Source organism: Amblyomma mixtum, chromosome 2 (assembly GCF_055824585.1).
Source record: "Amblyomma mixtum isolate Tamu chromosome 2, ASM5582458v1, whole genome shotgun sequence".
NCBI classification, from domain to species: Eukaryota; Metazoa; Arthropoda; class Arachnida; order Ixodida; family Ixodidae; genus Amblyomma; species Amblyomma mixtum.
Window position 1 is genome coordinate 130,224,070 of NC_143013.1, and position 14,341 is coordinate 130,238,410.

The 14,341-nt window shown below is 50.2% G+C and overlaps 1 protein-coding gene across 1 annotated transcript in view; it reads left to right on the plus strand.

Moving 5' to 3' along the window:
- The window catches only part of SerT (Serotonin transporter), a 239,687-nt gene that overhangs the window by 178,323 nt on the left and 47,023 nt on the right, over positions 1 to 14,341 (plus strand). The window lies entirely within an intron of this gene.

The following is a 14,341-nucleotide window of genomic DNA, read 5'->3' on the forward strand; positions in this document are numbered from 1 at the left end:
CGTCTACCCGTTACCATGCATTGACGACTCTCTTGACCGGCTGCGGCACGCGCGCTACTTTTCTTTGCTGGAGTTAAAAAGTGGTTACTGGCAGATCGAAGTTGACGAGCGGGATCGCGAGAAGACAGCGTTCGTGACGCCGGATGGCCTTTATGAGTTCAAGGTCCTTCCTTTCGGTTTTTGTTCTGCTCCGGCAACATTTCAGAGAATGATGGACGCTGTTTTGTCGGGCTTGAAATGGCAGACGTGCTTGGTATACCTGGACGACGTTGTTGTATTTTCGCCTACGTTCGAAGAACACCTCCAGCGCCTCTTGACCGTGCTAAAGACTATAAGATCTGCCGGTCTGACGTTGAAGCCCGAGAAATGCCACTTTGGTTATGAGGAGCTCCTTTTCCTGGGCCATGTCGTCAGCCATCGTGGAGTCCGGCCGGATCCTGCTAAAACAGCTGCCGTCGCCAACTTTCCCACTCCTTCGGACAAGAAAACGGTCCGGCGTTTTTTGGGCCTTTGCGCGTATTACCGGCGGTTCATTGCCAACTTTTCCCGACTTGCTGCACCGTTGACGCATCTTGCAAGAGAGGACGTCCCATTCGCTTGGACAGAACAGCAGCAGCAGGCATTTGATGAATTACGGCGACGCTTGCAAACCACGCCTGTCCTTGGTCATTTCGATTCTCGTGCGGAGACTCTCGTCCACACAGATGCCAGCAACGTGGGTCTTGGTGCTGTACCCGTCCAGTGGCAGGACGGCACTGAGCGCGTAATAGCATACGCCAGCCGCAATCTGTCTCGTGCTGAATCTAATTATTCTACGACCGAAAAAGAATGCCTTGCCGTGTTATGGGCTGTGTCAAAATTTCGACCTTACCTGTACGGCCGGCATTTTCCAGTTGTAACCGACCACCACTCTCTCTGCTGGTTGACGAACTTACGGGATCCCTCTGGCCGCCTTGCGCGTTGGAGCTTACGCCTTCAGGAGTTTGACATGTCCATCGTGTATAAATCAGGGCGCCAGCACAACGATGCCGACTGCTTGTCCAGATATCCAGTCGAGGCTGCGCGCGACGACGACGAACCGGACTTTCCTCTCATCGCAGCCGTAGACGCAGCGACTATTTCCAGTCAGCAACGTGAGGACCCTGCGCTGAAACCTCTCATCGACTTCCTGGAATCATGTACTGAGGAGGTTCCCCAGCCCTTCGCAAGAACCCAGTCCTCCTTTTGTCTGCGCAACAGCGTGCTGTACAAAGCCAACTTTTCTCCAACCGGAAGCGACTACCCCCTCGTCGTTCCAGCGAATCTCCGTGAAGAAATCTTGCAGGCGTGTCACGACGAGCCCACCGCAGGTCACCTCGGCTACGCCCGCACTCTGGCTCAGATCAAAAAGAGCTATTACTGGCCTAAGCTTGCGGCGACTGTACGACACTATGTGCGCACGTGCCGTAATTCTCAACGACGAAGAACACCCCCTGTCAAGCCAGCTGGACTTTTACATCCCGTTCAAGTGCCCATGACATGGACCTTCTCGGCCCTTTTCCAACTTCATCTTCGGGAAACCGGTGGATTATCGTCGCCACTGATTACCTTACGCGCTACGCTGAAACCAAGGCCCTCCAGCGCAGTACAGCAGCCGAGGGTGCGAAATTTTTCGTGGAACGCATCGTCCTCCGGCATGGCGCTCCAGCACTGATTATCACGGATAGAGGCACCGCTTTCACTGCCAAACTCTTGGAATCCCTCATGCGGCTGAGTGGCACTACTCACAAGAAAACAACCGCCTACCATCCCCAGACGAATGGCCTGACCGAGCGCCTCAACAAAACTCTCGTCTCACATGCTGTCCATGTATGTTGACGTCGAGCATCGATCTTGGGACGATATCCTGCCATATATTACTTTCGCGTATAACACGGCTCAACAGGAAACCACGCGGAGGACGCCCTTCTGTCTGTTGTACGGCCGCGAAGTGTCGACAATGTTGGAAGCAATGCTGCCCCATGATGGCCGCGACCCCGACGTTGGCGCCGAAGAGTACACGCTTCGCGCAGAAGAAGCTCGACAGCTTGCAAGAGTGCGCATCCTGAACCAACAAGACCGTGACGCCCGACGTTACAACCGCCGCCACAGACTGATGACGTTCGCCCCGGACGACAAAGTGTGCGTATGGACCCCCATTCGACGCCGTGGTGTTTCCGAAAAACTGCTCAAGCAGTATTTCGGCCCCTACCGAGTTCTTCGTCAGCTAAGCGACGTAACCTATGAAGTTCTCCCGGATGGGGCTTCCCGGACAACTCGCCGTCAGCAGAGACCAGAGATTGTTCATGTAGTGCGGTTGAAGCCCTATTTTTCGGGAGACATTCAGTGACTAAATGCTGTGCGTTACTCTGTTTTTTTTTTGTTCCTTTGTCCCTATTTTCTTGTTAAAGCATCGGGCCGATGCTCTTTACGAGAGGGAGGGTAATGCCGCGTCTACAACAATAGCCGCTCGGCGGCTGTTCGGCACGCAGCTCGTGCGCCACGCTGTTCGCTGCTGAAGAAGACGAAACTGGACGTTCCATCCTGGCCGTCTCGGTGTGCGCTGGCATCATCTCGGTGTTGGCGTTGCTCTCCCGTCTGGACGCCTGTACCAACTGCTACGTGACAATATGCGTTGTGGGGCTAGTTGGTTCATACTCAGATTTCTTTTATGCGCACAGATAGACGACTAAATAAGACAAGGTAGAAAGGACGGAGATCAAACTTCAACTATTGTCTGGTTCCTATTCCTTTCTTGTTTGATCTTCTTGAGAAGAGCTTCAGCAACTGAACTCACTACTATCTGGGGAAAGCCTGCCTGTTTTAGCTTCGCGACCTGATCGTGAAAGCTTTCCTGCGCCATGTGACAACAGGACTTTCTTAGAGATGACTAAAGGCACATCAAAGCGATAGCACGTTTAACAGTTTTGGATTGCTTGGAATCAAAAGGCAACAATTTCTTCTGTGCACGCGGTTGGTACTTCCAGCAAAAGCCTTCGCCCTCAAAGGTTATTTACAAGTCTAAAAATTGCAAACAGCTGTCATTGGCGAGTTCAAAAGTAAAATCCAATTCTTTGGAGAGTCGTCTAAAATTACTAAGAATGTCCTCCACGACTTGTGGATAGATCAAAGGTGATTGTTTCTTCGAAACAATGAAAAAGTCGTCTACATATCTAAAATCTTTAACGTGCTACCGTTTTCAAGCGCCTCGGCCAATGATCTGTCCACACCTGCGAGAAAAATGTCGCTATGGCGTCGGGAACGTACGACAAGAAAGGCTCGGAGGCTATCCGCAAGAATTTTGAGAAGACAGAACAAAAACCAGCAAAGGTAAAAAGCCGAGCTATTGCGTTATGCGAAAACCTTGGTCTACAGAAGTTAGCCAGTAGTATTCAGAATACCAAATGTAATAGCTTGCAAGTTTCTTTCACTGCAAAAACCACAAAGAAAGTGCTCCGTCTAGGTGCATAGTTAGCGAAAGGGGTGCCTGGCAGAACCTACTAAGCCGGTTCCTGCTAAAGGAACTTAACAGACTTGTAGTAGACGACCCGTTTGCCATTAATAATAGTCTTCAGGTTGTTGAATTTTTGCATGAAACAAACTCTGCAGGACACATGTTTTCTGTAGATGTTGTTGACCTGTTTTATTCTCTTCCACAGAGCGAGTTGTTGGCTGCTGTCATGTTGTGCATAGAAATGAACGGAGCGGTGTCTTTTCAAAACAGCGCTGGTATGTCGGTTGACAACTTCCTTGTACTCCTGGAGTTTTACCTCAGTTCCACCACTGTTTCTTTTAAAGGGGATAATTATGTACAAAGAAATGGGAACTGTATCGGATCGTGCGTAGCTCCGGTGCTTTGCAACATTTTTCTCGCAGGTGTGGACAGATCATTGGCCTAGGCGTTTGAAAACGGTAGCACGTTAAAGATTTTTAGATATGTAGACAACTTTTTCATTGTTTCGAAGAAACAATCACCTTTGACCTATCCACAAGTCGTGGAGGACATTCTTAGTAATTTTAGACGACTCTCCAAAGGATTGGATTTTACTTTTAAACTCGCCAATGACAGCTGTTTGCAATTTTTAGACTTTTAAATAACCCTTAAAGACGAAGGCTTTTGCTGGAAGTACTAATGGCGTGCACAGAAGAAATTGTTGCCTTTTGATTCCAAGCAATCGAGAACTGTTAAACGTGCTATCGCTTTGTTGTGCCTTGAGTCATCTCTAAGAAAGTCCTGTTGTCACATGGCGCAGGAAAGCTTTCACGATCAGGTCGCGAAGCTAAAACAGGCAGGCTTTCCCCAGATAGTAGTGAGTTCAGTTGATGAAACTCTTCACAAGAAGATCAAACAAGAAAGGAATAGGAACCAGACAATAGTTGAAGTTTGCGCTCCGTCCTGTCTACCTTGCCTTATTGTGTCGTCTATCTGTGCGCATAAAAGAAATCTCAGATGACAAAGGCAGACGTGCCATTTAAATGGCAAGCGCCCCAAGTGGAACCCTTTAAGAACCTCATCGTCATTTACAGTCCCCATCGATCCTCGCACATATTTGACGAAAACGCGGAGAATGAATTTCATACCGATGCAAGTAGCGTGGGCCTATGCGCTGTCCTCGTTCAGAAAACTGACGGACTGGAAAAGGTAATCGCACACGCTAGCCGTTTCCTGTCCAAGGCCAAGGCTAACTATTAGACAACTGAGAAGGAGCGCCTTGCCATCATCTGGGTTACGTCGAACTTCCGCCTGGACGCCGTCGGCCCTCACCGCGGGTGATGGTACACGGTCGCGGTAGTTCACAACAGCAACAGAGTTAACGCCGTCACCTTCAGAGCCCGCAGTGCAACACAAACAGAAGAGGTAGCCATTGCTATCGCGGCCTTACATTCTGATACAAAATACATAACCACGGACTCGCGTGGGCCTGTCGGAACATCCAACAAGGCTGCACTTCCTTCCTAGCCTATCGAATCTACCAAAATTGCATACGTGATACGGCCACCGCACACCGTTACCTTATATGGGCCCCTGATCATCAAGGGTTGGCAGGAAACGGGGCAACAGACGCAGCCGCCCGCGCGCTTTCTCTCCGGGTTGTTTTCTCGTCCCCACCCGATAAGGAGCCCGATTTTAATCCGCTCTACACCTTCAAAAATATTACAACTTACTATCAAGGTAGTCATCGCCTTTACCCTCGTCCACGAAAATGCCTCGAGAAGGCGGATGAGCGGCTCCTTCTCTGCCTTTTCACCAATACATTGCGTGCCCGGCAGCACTGAAACGTTTTGACTCCTCCCTTAGCGGCAGCTGCCCGCACTGTAGTGCGGTGTCTTCGGACACCTATCACATCCTGTGGGCTTCCTTCTCATCCTTGCCCTTCCCCCCATCCCCAACCCAACCCGGGAGGATTGGTAGGCGACCCTGCTCGGCTGCCACGACTTACAGGCCCAACAAGCCTTGGGGGGTGCGCTCGGGCGGCGGCCACCGCCACAGGGTTTCCAAACTAGGGACCTCCACCTAGTTCTTGTAAGGTTCGGTCCCTTACGGGCTCATCCAAACATACCTCCTGTTCCTTCCAAATAAATTTTTTTACCACCCACCATTCCGCCCCTACCAGTGCGGACGGCCGTTCAAGGTGGTGAGCGACCACCACGCACTGTGTTGTCTTGCCAGTTTGAAGGACCCCTCCGGCCGCTTCTCGATGGATCCCGCGCCTCCAGGAGTTTCGCGTCACCGTCGTTTACAAGTCCGGACGCAGGCACTCTGACGCCGACTTCCTGTCACGTGCCCCTGTAGATGCACAGTCTCCGGACGACGATGAGGACGCCTTCCTGGGACTCATCAGCTGCAGCTCTTTTGGACAGCAGCAACGCTCAGACCCCAATCTAAAACGCCTCATCGAGTACTTGGAAGGCAAGGCTTCATTGGCTTCCAACGTTCACGAAGGAACTCACGAAAGCCATCTTGCGTTACAGCCAAACCAGCCACCGAAAGACGACTGCGTACCATCCGCAGACCAACGGACTGACCGATCAAAACAAAACCATCACCATTAATTATGCTTGCCATGTATATCGATGCCAGAACACAAGACCTGGGGCGTCATCCAGCCTTTCATTGTATTCGCCTATAACACCGCAGTGCAGGAGACCACTCAGATCACGCCTGTTTAGGATCGTCCACGGCAGGGAGACCACGACCACGCTAGACGCCATGCTGCCCAACGGTACCGAAGAAGACTACGTCGACATCGCCGCCTACCTTCAACGCGCAGAAGAAGCCTGAAGACTTGCCCGATTACGGATAAAATAACAGCAGCGGATCAACGCCAGACGCTACAGCCTACGAAGATGCAACGCGGAATACAAGCCTGCAGACTGACTCTGGGTATGGACGCCCATTAGACGCCGCGGATTGAGTAAAAAGCTTTTGTTCCGCTTTTTCGGGCCGTATAAGTTTCATCGTGGACTAGGTGAACTGGACTATAAAGTCGTCCCTGACCAAATGACTGCGTCCCATCGACGCCGCGTACGACCAGAAGTTGTCCATACCGTCCGTCTAAAGCCCCATTATGCGCGCTAAAGGACGCTGTATTTCCACACTCAGCGTATATTTTTCCGCAATCCATTTTTAATTGTTTGTAGTCGCCTTATGCTCTAAAGCATCGAGTCGATGCTTCTTCGAGAGGGGAGCAATGCTGCGAACCTTTATAGTGTTTCTTTGTTATTCTTCAAAGCTACCAGGACGACGATTTATCGCTTTGCTTGTGATGCAAGACTCGACCAGATTTATACCGATTGATCGCATCCATACTGAGCCGAGCCTACGTTCTCCCAGATTGTTCTAGTAATTTTTAGCGCTTTGTCTCGAAAGTTCGCTATTAGCTTTAAAAAGAGCACGGACGAGAGAGGTGGCATTCTGTTCGACGACCGCCGAGCTCGCCTGCTGCTACGCGGCCGCCTAGTCATTCAGTTCTTTGCAGGCGCAAGCCATCCAAAAATAAAGAATTTCGTTTAGAAGCTGCCTCGTTGTTTTCCTGGCCGGACTGCAGTCACCGCTACGTGACAATAATATTACAAAAATATTAGGAAATGCACAAAATTAAACATTGCGCAAATCTAACCGCAAGCTAACAACAAACACTAAGAAGGAAAAGCATTCAGAGTTTTCTGTGCATGGCGTTCGAGGCTGCTGAGTCGAGGCGAGTCCGCATCAGAGTTGGCTTTGGCGTCCACGTTGGAGGAAGCGTCAGCGTTGGCTGCGGCGTTGGCGTCCGAACAACCCCTGAGCGTGGCAGGGTGTTGTTCGCGTCAGCATTGGGAGAACCCCTGTGCGTAGCAAGCGGTTGCAAAAGCCGCTGTTCCTGAGAACAGGCGCAGACACAGCTGGGTCTACGGTGCAATGCAGTAGAAAAGAAAGGACGTTGAACCTTGAGCAACGGCAGGCGATGCTGCCTCGCAGCTACTCAGCTCTTCTGTCCACGTCATGTCACCTGATTTTAGAGCTATTGTTTGAATACTCACATTATGCAAGTAGTAGTAGTTAAAATTTATTATGCACAGTCATAAAGGTTAAAGGGTCCTGAGAGGTACGTGGAGTCGTTAGTTCAGAACTCCTGAGGCCGTGGTTGCCGCCCGGGCCTGACGAACCAGTTGGCTTTGGTCTTGCAGGTCGGAGCTGGCAGAGAGGCCTGCCACTGTTCCTTGATGTACGTGTTTTGAGGTGAGATGGCTTGTGCCCGACGCACCACCATGTTACATTGTAGGCTGTGAGCTTACCAGCGCACTATGGGCAGGTGGAGCCGTATCGTTCTGTGAATATGATGTATTTGTGTAGACTGGGGAAGGTGTTTGTCTGGAATTGCCTCCAGTCCCTAGCTTCCTGAGCCGTCAGTTGTTTGTCAGATGGTGGTAGGAATCTACCCATGAGGCACTGGGGGTAGCGTCTAGTGTTGTGTACTGTGGACATGGGCTGGATTAGCGAATGGTTTCACTACGAAAAACTCGTCAGCACGGGAATGCTACCGGGAATGCTACCAGCCGATCCTACCACATCGTGACCGACTCATAGGCGGCTTGTCGGCTCCTTCTCACAGGCAGAATGCATAAAAGACTGCTCCCGCAAGCTACGAGCAACTCCAAGTCAAATACATCCATCAAACATCAGATAGCTTGGATCCCCGCACACTCAGGCTTGGAACTGAATAAGGTAGCGGATGGCCTAGCTTGAGGTTACACAAACCAAGTGAACCTTAACCAAGGTTCACTTCAGCCATTTTCGCCATTTTCGCCAACGTCAGCCATTTTCGCTGCAGGGTCAGACCCTTCCACGATGACTAAAAAATCATCCACGTATCTGAAAGCCCTCAAGAACAATCCCGCCGAGGCCGCAGCTACCTTCCTATCCATGTCGCTCAGGAAAATGTTGCTAAGCACAGGTGCAACCCTCGACCCAATGCACAGGCCTGCCTTCTGTACAAAAAATGAACCCTTCCATCCGATGACCGTCGATTTAAGGTAAAAAGACAAGATTTCGCAAAACGTTTCAACGGACACGCCGCATTTGCTTATAAAGCTGACAGCATCATTATCGTCGCTGATGCACGCTTGAACGCTTTTCATCAGTTCAATGTGCGGCAACGAGTAAAAAAGGTCCTCAATATCAATGCTAAACATGCTGCACGTTCCCGGATTGTCGTGCAACAACACTTCAGCCAATGCTCCAGAGTTCGGCACCAGAAAGGGATCAGGCACTTTTAAAGACGACAAGTGCGACTGCAGATATCCTGCAACAGCATACTGCCAAGTGTCCTTCTCCGTCACAATGCAACGAAACGGTGAGCCCTGTTTATGGGTCTTGGCAGTGAAAGAAGGCTCTAACTAATAAACCTTAGTTGCGAGTCAGCGCTTGTATTGTCTCCCCTCTTTTCTGTGTTTTCTGTCTTAGTTTGCGCTGTTTTTTCCACCATGAATTAACACCAACTAGCCCAAATGTCTGCTTTGCCCCTGTGGAGAGGGATATCGGGCTTCGTCTACGTAGACTGCCCTACCGCTCCTCCCTGTCATTCGTCTTATGTAATTTGCTCTGGCTCTTCTTCGGCCTTCAGGGGAGTGGGTGGACATGTTCTTCGGTATTCGAGCTACCTGTATGCGAGCTCTGTTTTTCAAAGGAACGTTGGTTGTAGAATGCACTATGTGTAAGTCGGCCGGGTATCCGACTCTTCGTAGGATTTGTCGGCCCGGTTCTGTTGTGAGCAGGCGTTCTCTTTGGGACAGCAGAACGGCCTCCTGATTTTCTTGAAAGGTGTTGCGGGCGCCCAGCGCGTCAAGCTTGTCGTTGGAGGTCTATGGTGGGAGGCCAAGCGCATTCTTGATTGATGAACGGATGATGGCGTTGGTTGTGTTACGTTCTACTTTGAGCAGCGGTCAGTAGGGGAGCGCCGTATGCAACTCTGCTGATGATCAGCACTTCTATGAGCTCTTCCCGCATTCTCTTCCGTGTTCTTGCTACACGGTGATACATGGCGATTACTGATACTTGGGTGGTTGATCTCCTCAGACGTTTGATGGCGTGTGACGCTCTGCGGTCGGACTGAAGCCAGATTGCGAGGATTCTGATGACTGGAACTTCTCTAATTTCCGCCCCTTGGAGTAGAATATGGATTGGTTCTTGGGTGCGGTAGTTGTAGCCTTCGATGTGGTTCACTTCGGATTTCTCCTGGGAGCACTGTAAGCTGCACTGCGTGGCAATATCTTCTACGTAGATGGCGGCTTGTTGGAGGGATTGTTCTTGTTCTCCTAGGGAGCCTGTTCTGGTCCAGACCGTGATGTCGTCGACCTACAGGGTGAATGTAATGTTTTGGATAGACTGTAATGCCGTGGCGACCCTTTTCATGGCGATTTTAAATAGGAGAGATGAGGTGATATGAAGGATAGGTATAGCAAAATTATTCAACGTAGTATGAGATGAGAGTGAAAAATTGTGAAGTATAATACTCTTAGAGGAAAGTTTTGTCGTACTTAAAAAAAGTACAAAACATGCATGGCTTAGTATCTTGGAGACGTTACTGTTTGGCTCCCTAAAATGCAATGGCGTGTCGAGCGCACACCTAGGCATCGGCATGATTCGACTTGAGCAATGTCTTTGTAACCAATCTTTAAGCTAATAAAACCTTTGTTTTTGCTGCCTGAAGATTTGAAAATTACGTAATTTGTTTTTGTGTGGTTCACCGTTCATTTATCAGAAGTAAACCATTCAGCTATACTATTTAATTCCTTATCAGCAGTTTCTTCTAGTCGATTAATATCTTTACCGGAAACGAGTACAGCTGTATTATCGGCGTATGTAACGACATCACCATCTTTTGAGCAGTTCGGGAAATCATTTATGCATAATGAAAACAGAACTCGCCCTAATATGGATCCGTGCGGTAACCCATGTGAGGCTGGCAATAAGTCGGAGGTGTCTGTTTCTATATGTGCTCTTTGCTGCCGGCTTGTGAGATAGCCTCGAAAAAAGTTTAACGCTACGTCGCCGAACCCAGAGCAAGCTAATTTCATTAGTAATAATCCATGATCAACCGTATCAAAAGCTTCCTTTAAGTCCAAGAATATGCCAATATCTGTTTCTGTGTTATGCGAACTATGTGTCTCATGACACTGCTACCCTCCCTGGTGGGGTACAGTGGGTTGGTGAGGAGCTCCAGGTTCAGCACAGTAATTTCGCTCAACACGGAGTCCCCTTTTTTGTGTGTTTGATCTGTATCGCGTAAAATGTTTGATTTGGTTTTATGGGGTTTAACGTCCCAAAGCGACTCGGGCTATGAGTGACGCCGTAGTGAAGGGCTCTGGAAATTTCGACCACCTGGGGTTCTTTAACGTGCACTGACATCGCACAGTACACGCGCCTCTAGCATTTCTCCTCCAAAGAAATCCAACCTCCGCGGCCGGGATCGAACCCGCGTCTTTCGGGTCAGCAGCCGAGCACCATAACCACTGAGCCACCGCGGCGGCCGCGTAAAATGTTCGGAGCGGTATCAAACGATTCAGTGCGTTACGGAGCATTAGCTTACTAGTCGAATCAAAGTGTAGCATATCATAGGCATTCGCACCGTCCACCTTTGGTTCCCCAAACCGTGGCTTCTTGAAATTTCAAACGTCCATTACGGCCGGCTAACTGATGTAGGACATTCGAACTGGTGTAAAATGATTTTTCTTCTTGCGCTCTATACGTTGGCATCGAAAAAGTAAATACGCAGATATAACGAAAAATTTGTACCCCACGTATCGAAGATGGCTAATCAGACAATATTCGTTGATATTGCTAACGCTCGACACTCATACGCTGCCTCAGCGTTTTGCTCTTTTATACTTCTCATGCCATCATCATCATCTTGGGCGTTCGTGCCTGGTGCAACGGCATTATTAGCGTCTTCTTCTTTGGGCGTCCGCGTATTCCTTTCTGGAATTTGACACGTCATTGAACCTTTAATCTTCTTAATTAGTTACTGTCACATATTGTATGTGACAAGGGCGCCCCTCGTTCCTTCAGCCAAGCTCTTTGAGCACGCCGGTCCGTTATGGGTGGGCGCCTAGTACCTCAGCTGAGAATATTTTGAAGCGAAAAGCTTCACTACGCGGGTCAGAGCCGAGTTTCGCGTGAGTCGAACTGCTGAGTTATGCGCATGAGCGAAACCGAGCGACGGCACGCGCCGCGCAGGTGGTCGCTCCCCGCCGCTGCCGCAGCGGTCGCCGACTTCGTCGCCTGAACTTTCGGAGCAGCCGCACGCTACTGCGCATGTGCGTCGCCTCCTCGCTGTCGCAACAACTGCGCGCTTCGCCTCCTCGCCCACCGCTTGACCTTTCGTTGCAGCCGCGTGTTGCCGACGTCGCAGCCGGCAACCCTTCTCTCCGCATTCCTGCGGGCAGTTTTGACCGCGCCGCTTTCCGTCTCCTCCTCCGCCTCCGTACAGGCAGTGTGTGGACGGCCGAACACCTCCATCGTTACCGTGGTGCTCCCAGTGCATTGTACGCGAACTGCGACAGCCATGACGTCAAACCAAGCATAGCTGAAGCTTTTCGCTTGTATATCCAAGCTTAACCAGAGCTAAGCCACTGCCTAATTTTTTTTTTGCATTCCATCTAATTGAGCCACATTCCATGTATTACCCAAGTTCTTTTCAGGCTTTAAAATAAGGAATACCTTCATGCCAGTTTCACTGACCTTCTATAAAACATGCGAAAAATTTTAGCGCGAAACCATTCATACGTTCCATAAGACTAATCAAGAATGCTGTCGCGGTACGCATGTACGTACGATCTTGTCTCGTTGCCTAGCAACCCAAGTTTCTACCCGCGCTTACCTAAGTTACTCGAGTAAGCTCAGGTAAGTTCGGAGGAGCCTCGTGCAAGCTGCAGCCAGGGGGGAAGCTCATGTAAGATGGGAGCAGTGTCGCGCCAACCGTAGCTAAGAGGAGGCACGTGAGAGGTGGCAGTTAAATTAACGCGAGAGGCTGCTCGGGAAGAGCAACAATGCATGCAAAATCCTAACCGGTGGCTGTGACAACAACAGCCATCTGCCGTGCCGTGGCGCATCTCATATCCGCTGCATCACTACAACGGGAGTGGTGTGAGGACTCGCCACCGTCTGTGAATTTTAAGCAGGGAACGATCAGTTTGCATATTGTGGGGACCTCGTCCCCTGTGGTCGGCTTCCCCACAATGCACCCTCGTTAGCCTTGTTGCTTCCCCGCAGTGGACCCTGTTTAGTCGTGTTAGTTACTTCCACTAACAAGGGATGGCGCCGGCGTCGCATCGACATGAGTGCCAGGTACGGATGTCGTGATTGCTGCGCGCGCGGGGGAGACGGCCCTCTTTGGCTCGGGAACAGGGAAGCGCGATGACGTTCACGCGCGACGCTCCACTCTTCGTCGGCGGGGCGAATGGCGTAGCCTTGTGGGTGGTTAACGTTCTCCCACAGCTGGTCCCGTCCGACCTCGGAGTTTCTCCCTGCACTAGCGTCGGCGAACGTTCGCTCATAACCGTGCTGGTGAGTTGGACGTCCTTGATTCCTCAGCGTATTTTGTTGCTAGCTGGCGTTATTGTTCTTGTAGCAATAAATGCCTTGTTTGTGTCAGCCAGTGTGTCGTTCCTTTGTTCCCTCAGAGCAAGGAGACCCGCAATGGTCGGCGTGCGCTCGGTAGCGCTCGCGACCGCGGGGTGGGGTCCGGCGGTTTTAAACTGTGTCAACTGCGGTTAAGCGGGAGAGAACATGTTAATCTCCCCCTTTTAAAACCCCACACTTCGTTAATCCACTAAAGATATCACGTCCTACTCTTAAGGCGGAGCTTAGATGCCTCCTCCAATTGAAGAATGAACACCTGCTTTCCCATGTCCACTCGGTTTAACTGCGTTGAATGCTGTGCGTTCGACCAACACGGCGGCGCCCGTCGAAGCGGGGCTTCTCGCTTCACCGTCGTTGCCGCTGCACTGTGTGTCACGATCACAGCAAGCGAAAGGCGCACGAAGCCTGAACCGCACTACAAACTTTTGGCGATAAAAAGCGCCTAATTTTTACATTCATTACGTATTTATAGAGCTGCTAGCATAGAGAGAGCTTTACTTGAGGCCAGAAAGTGCAGGAGGTTCAAAGAAGATGGCGATTTTGTCTAAAAACAGGTTACCAAGATTGGCATTCGGTTAACACATTATTTTTTTATTTGAGCAGTAATTTTCCTTTGTTCCACGTAAACAGAACTGAAAAAAATTACATTTGCGAGAGTTGCCATTGTGCGTTCCGCCCGAGATTGCGAACGAAAAACGGGAAAGACCCCGAACAAACGCAGAAGAAACGAACAAAAAAAAGGTCAAAAGAATTTTTGTGGGTTGCACTTGTTTCTGTTATCTGCAAATTTAGCCATGTGGAAAAGTAACCGGCTGTATCAAACAAAAGCATTTCGATATGTTTATTTTTTTAGCATTTCTCTTCTTGGCACAATGATGCTGCGGTCAATGAACCCAATCCTGGCGCCGCTGCTTATATAAAGCCCCCATTATAAAGTGCTCGTTGCACGCGTCCGTATCGTTAGGGCCCGCTATCCTAAAACTCTCTAATCTCGTGTCGCGCCATGGCGTCAGGAACGGACAGACGCACCGATCGTGCGGGTGACTTCCCTGCGCCAAAAGCGTTACAAAGTGGCAGTGCCGTCGGCCACAAAATCCCGATGGTCCTTGCGAAAACACGTGACTTCCGGCACACTTTTGGTCATGCTGCACGGATAGCAAATGCCTCTCCTAAGCTTTTCTTCCTCTATGCTGGTCTCTCGTT